Source organism: Limulus polyphemus, unplaced genomic scaffold (assembly GCF_000517525.1).
Source record: "Limulus polyphemus unplaced genomic scaffold, Limulus_polyphemus-2.1.2 Scaffold11413, whole genome shotgun sequence".
NCBI classification, from domain to species: domain Eukaryota; kingdom Metazoa; phylum Arthropoda; class Merostomata; order Xiphosura; family Limulidae; genus Limulus; species Limulus polyphemus.
Genome location: NW_013677023.1, coordinates 1 through 6,218, shown reverse-complemented (window position 1 = coordinate 6,218; position 6,218 = coordinate 1). Strand labels below are relative to the sequence as shown.

The following is a 6,218-nucleotide window of genomic DNA, read 5'->3' as shown; positions in this document are numbered from 1 at the left end:
CAATAAGCCAACTTTGTATTAATCATTATCAGAAGGTAGAGAATCAGTCTTGGCCCACAGGATAAGTGCACGCTCCATCTCCAACAATAAGCCAACTTTGTATTTATCATTATCAGAAGGTAGAGAATCAGTCTTGGCCCACAGGATAAGTGCACGCTCCATCTCCAACAATAAGCCAATTTATGAACTAGTTCCATTGAGTTAATGTCTTAATTAATGATTCTATAATGTTTCTTTAGTAGGAAGACTTCTCCCATCATTAGAATATTACCTTTTCTACCAACTATGTGTTTAAAAAAATTATACTTCTATACACATGAGCATGCACATTCTATGTTTCATTGGCAAGCCTGCGTCCATGATGCACTGAAATATAGTTCTTAGGTTTTCAGCTGCATTGTCACGTGTGCGAGCAAATAATAGTATGTCATCTGCATAGATGAAACATCTCTCTCATTGTAGTCTTATTAAGTGTAAGGTGCATCAGCATCTTGTAAATATCGGGTACGTTACACAGACCAAATGGCATGATGTAGGATTCGTACAGTTCTTCTTGAGTTCTGAAATAATTCTTAATTCTACTTTTATCATTCAGTTCGACTAGTCAATATCCAGAAGTTAGATCTAGTGCATTAAACTAATAGGCACTTTCCGGTACATTCAGACATTTATCTTTGCATAATAAAAGAAATATGTTGACACACATTACCACATTCACCCATCTGAAGTCCATAAAAAGCCTTTCATTCCTTTCATATTTTTGATAATCGTCAGTATAGAAGACCCTGCGCTCTCCAAAGATTGTACTATTCCATCATTCAATATCTGCTCAATTACAACACTAGCTGTCTCTCTGGTGCTTCCAAGAAATCTACACAGTGTTTGTTTTATCTGATGTACATCACCCGTGCCTATGTGATGATATGCTATTATTGTCATCACAGTCAGTCATCTGGTTCGATGAAGACCTCATCAAACCCCTAAGCAATTCATTGAGTTAACGTCTCTGTGTTGAGTTCAGGTTGTTTACATAATCTTCAGCTAGATGCTCTGGAAGCTGCATATTCGTTATTGAACGTGATACGGTGGTTGTAACATGTGATGCCAAGTCCATGGATCTCCAGACACCCACCATAACTTTAGATACAAACTGACTGCTGCACTCACCTTGGTACTCAGATCCAACTCGTGCCCTATGACTTTAAACTAGTAGGTAATGTAATGCCTTTGCTCACTGTCGACTTTCTTGCACTGTGATCCTGCCTGTTTGTATGATAAGGAGAGTCAGAAAACCAATGAACAGTTAAGCCAAAATTAAAGCACGGACTCCTTTCTTCATGCTCTTGGCATCTTTCGAAGTTGTGGTGTAGCTTTAATGACTGAACCACGAAAACCCCGTTACCCCATAGGGAACCATGTGACTGCACCTTGATGTCTTGCACCTGCTGCATAGGAGTTGATATAATTGTCAGTAAACATTTTTTTGTGGGCCTTGAGGCCCAGCATGAACCCTGAAGGCAGTCTCAGAGCCGTGTCTGCAGCTGCAGAAGCTACGCTACTGGTTTAAAATAACTACTTTAAACCACATTCCCACAGAACCTGCCTCCGTGAGAGACAATATATCTCTCAGACAAATTTGATGTCATATAATTTTACTCAGAATACACTCAATAAACTGATCAATGAGTATCTCATCATGATCTATGGGAAGTATGTGCAGGAATTTCTTCACATCCAATCACAAACTGCTTATCTAAATTACCAAGCTCTCACTAGCATCTCAATTTTTAGGTTTGAACTCTGCCCCTGAGATTGCACTGTTCTCCAAAGGGTCGAATCTGTAACTTATTGACAACTGTGTATCTCCCAGTTGTTGAGCTGACCCTCGAGTGCAGGACTATCTAAAATTCTGCATAAAGTTGCACCACTACCTGTCCTTGAGCTCATTCATCCCAAGCAACAACTTGCTTGAAAATTTTGAGGAAATGATCCAAGTCCTCTTCTCGCATCCCTTTAACTACTGGTGTGTTTATCTGTTTTCTCTCACCGCAATAATTATATGGTGGTTCTGATAGGAATCTGCTACCAGCTCCTTCCTGCTAAATAGCTGAGAGGCTGTGCACATTCGAGAGAAGCTCTAACATTTTTCTCTAAGTCCATAGATGCACACATCCTCAGGAATTTGATGTCCTCAAGTTAAGCCCTCTCCTCAGTGACAAGACTCAGCATGCAGGAATGAGATTCCAATCAACATCATTATATTGTATGTTAGGGAGAGAGAGAGGAAAGAGAGAGGTAAGCATCAACATACCGTATGATAACAGAAGGAGGAGGGAGATGTTATTAAGTATCACTATCACAATCAAGAGAAAAAAACACTATACATGACAATGTTTTTTTTTATATATTTTGTGGAAATCAAACAAATAGAACATTCTTGCCACAATACTAAACTTCATTTGGACTTTTAATACAACAAATCAACCACACTACTATTCATTTGATAGATAAATTTGTTAAGATATTATAACCAGTTGGGGAAAATTAAACGAAATGATTTTAACATTTACTTGATATTTAAAAGTTCAAAGAGTCTCCGCAAGGTTGACATTTTTGTCAAAGCTGGAAAGAAAGTATTATTCTGATTTCATGGACGAAAGGAGTGAATCAAATGCTATGGGGACCTTGGCTTACTGTAAGACGATGACATGATAAGTAAACTGGTTTCTTCTTGTAATCAATGGATCTGTTAGCAACACGCATCCTCCATTTCAACTAGAAAAAATTAAAGAAGTCAGAAAAAAACAACACTAAAATTACCTGGAAGATGTACAGTTTTGGACAGTTATAATACTTGACAGTCTGGTTAGTATAAACACAGGAAATAACATCCATTATGATGTACCCTAGCTGGCCACTTTATTAGGAATAATGTACCTTTCCAGACTTGGGCCTGACCTAAGCTGCAGATTCACACTACGTTGGTCACATGATGTATCAGGTGATTTCTGCAGCACCATAAATCTTTGGAACAAGCACATGCATGATAGTGGGTCTATGTTTAGCAGGTGTCATAGTGGCCTAAACAGTTCCATTGGTAGGTTGCTCCAAGATATTGGTAATTCGAATTTATTAACAGTGGTAAAAGGTGAATAAAATGTCTGGTGCGAAGTGAAATTGTGGCTACAAACATGTAGTGACAGAAAGAGGAGAAACGTAGTGAAACAGAATGGTGAAGCTCAAGTATTTTCAAATAACACACCAACATTTATTGTTTGTTTTTGAATTTCGTGCAAAGCTACACGAGGGCTATCTGCGCTAGCTATCCCTAATTTAGCAGTGTAAGACTAGAGGGAAGGCAGCTAGTCATCACCACCCACCGCCAACTCTTGGGCTACTCTTTTACCAACGAATAGTGGGATTGACCGTCACATTAAAACGCCCCCATGGCTGAAAGGGCGAGCATGTTTGGTAGGACAGGGATTCGAACCCGCGACCCTCAGATTGCGATTCGAGTGCCTTATCCACCTGGCCAAGCCGGGCTCCCAACATTTATAGTAGGGTAATATACACCAATCTTCGGTTGTATCCTCCAACAACACACCATCAGTTAGTGCAGGGTAACATACACCAATCTTCGGTTGTATCCTCCAACAACACACCAACATTTAGTGCAGGGTAACATACACCAATCTTCGGTTGTACCTTACAAAGAATGTTTCAACAACTAGACTCTGTCAGTAGAAACCCCTACTGTTTAAACCACTGGTCTCATTTACCAACAAGAAACAATTCCTCGAGTGGTGTAAGGAGCATAAGAACTGGACTAATGGGGACTGTGGAAAATTGATGCAGTCATGTGTGTCATGCTTTACCCTTTTCTACACAGATGGAGGGAGACGTATTTGGAATCACTCGACCATTATTGTGTTGTCCCAGTTGTCCAGCCCTCTGGTGATTGATTCATGGTTTGTGGTAATTTTTCTTGGCACACCGAAGAATTTCACAGCTTAATTCAGCATCATTTGTGATCAAATGCATCCAGTGGTACCCTGATGGGAAAAGATGGTAATATTTCCATAAACTGTACCCAAATTGTGCGTGGATGGTTTGGGGAATATTATGTAGACTTTAAGAATCTCCTACGGTCATCACAGTCTCTGAAGCTCAATCCAGTTGAGCATCTGTGTGATGAAATTGAAATACATATTCACCGTCACGATTCTCTGCCTACCTCGATCCATAAATGACTGAAAGATCTCTCAGGACACCTTCCAGCACCTTGTGGACTCTATGTCACGTCATGCCATAGCTGTTAGGATGACATCTCTCAGGACACCTTCCAGCATCTTGTGGACTCTATGTCACGTCGTGCCATAGCTGTTAGGATGACATCTCTCAGGACACCTTCCAGCACCTTGTGGACTCTATGTCACGTCATGCCATAGCTGTTAGGATGACATCTCTCAGGACAACTTCCAGCTCCTTGTGGACTCTATGTCACGTCGTGCCATAGCTGGTAGGCTAGCATCTCTCAGGACACCTTCCAGCTCCAGAGTAAAATGAATGTTACTGCAGATTCATAAGTTTTACATTATTTCAACAAACTCATACTGTATAGCTTGGTAACTTTGGTGTATATTTTTCTTTCAGTATAGAAAACTTAAGATTTTGGAACAGTATTCAAAAGAAGCCTGTATGTTGGATATATTTTCACATACACCAAATCTGGTTCATTACAAAAGGTTTTAAAAGACATATTATTGTATGCGTCTTTATTGAAATATTAAACTGTTTGAAGGACGTCTTATACAAAAATATAAGTATCAAAATACACCACCAAACCAGCGACAAAGAGAAAAACATTCAGAATGAAATGCTTCAGACTGAAGGATATTTTGTCCTGTTTTGTTTTAGTGGAGTGCCATTTGCCGTGAACCCACCCTATCAATATTTCGTGCCATCAGTAAGTTCGTCATCCAATCGCTAAACGTTTTTCGACTCTACTACGCCTTCCTCATTAAAAGTTAAAATCCACTCTTAGCCAATGGTTAAATTCTCCCTCCATAAAGAAGTACTGGTATTTACCATTCCCGGAACCTGCCCTCACAGTATATTTATTATCAAGTTTTCTACTAGTTAGTGGTAACTTCGTGTACTATTCAAAATAAATTGCCCCCAGTGGCGCAGTGGTATGTCTGAGAGCTCCCGCTGCTAAAAACTGATTTTAGATACTTGTGTTGAATAAACTACCAAGAAACATAAAAAATAGAGCTTTGTACTGAAGTCCTAAAAGAAGACACAAAACTGCACTTTGAATTGCAGAAGCGACAAGATCTGAGTTCCTATGAGTACAGTACATTTGACAAATAGATTACTTTCAATGTTGTTGTCGGTAAATAAAGGTTTGGCAAAACGTATCAGAAATGAGACTAATTCCTTCATTACAAAATATTCTGTAAAAAGATTGGTTAAAAACTGTGATTTGGGCAAACTCCTTGACGTAATTGTTCTGTGCTTGTCAGACAGGTAGTTGCTGTTTTGTTTGAAAACTTGATAAAAATGGCGCCTTGAGTAGTTAGAAGTTTAACCAAGCCTTTATTATGTACGATCATGCATCATTACAGACAAGTCCTAAAATTCACCCACCAGAATAGTTTTAATAAATTTATTTGTGTGCTGATCATTCCCTACAACATAACATAATTCTTTATTTCCAGGTTGAACTTCAACATGTATTAGGCTTAAGTGTCTACAGTAATGCTGCTCTTGACTGTAATTCCAAGCTAAATGTTGTGGCCTATCCTGCTGGGTAAGTACAGTGTATAATTGTTAACAAGTGTTCTGTAGTAATGCATCTCTTTACTGATATCCCCAACATAGTAGTCCAGAAACCTTGTTAGTTACTCTCACTTTCGTCAAAGCCTCTATTTGTAAACATTTTATTACTCCCACATTGGTCAGAACCCCCTATTAATAAAACTTGTTAGTATTGATACCTCTCCGTTTGTTAATTAACTTTCCGTAACTTCGTTCCGACGAAACTTTAGCGACACAAGTTCTTTACTAAATAAAACTGGTTTATTCTTTCCGAATACAACTTTACGATACACTTATTTTCAACAATCGCGCTAAAACAAACGCTATATCAACGAACGTCAATAATACTTCTGACTGCAGTTCAATTACTCACTATCTTCACACACACATTACATTAC

General features: G+C 38.9%; 1 long non-coding RNA gene across 1 annotated transcript in view; it reads left to right on the top strand.

Moving 5' to 3' along the window:
* Positions 1 to 5,840, top strand: part of LOC111083821 — a 10,763-nt gene extending 4,923 nt beyond the window's left edge. Inside the window, exon 2 of the long non-coding RNA XR_002609267.1 lies at positions 5,721 to 5,840. This is a non-coding gene — a long non-coding RNA (uncharacterized LOC111083821). The remainder of the gene's footprint in view (positions 1 to 5,720) is intronic.
* The last annotated feature ends 378 nt before the right edge of the window (positions 5,841 to 6,218 follow it).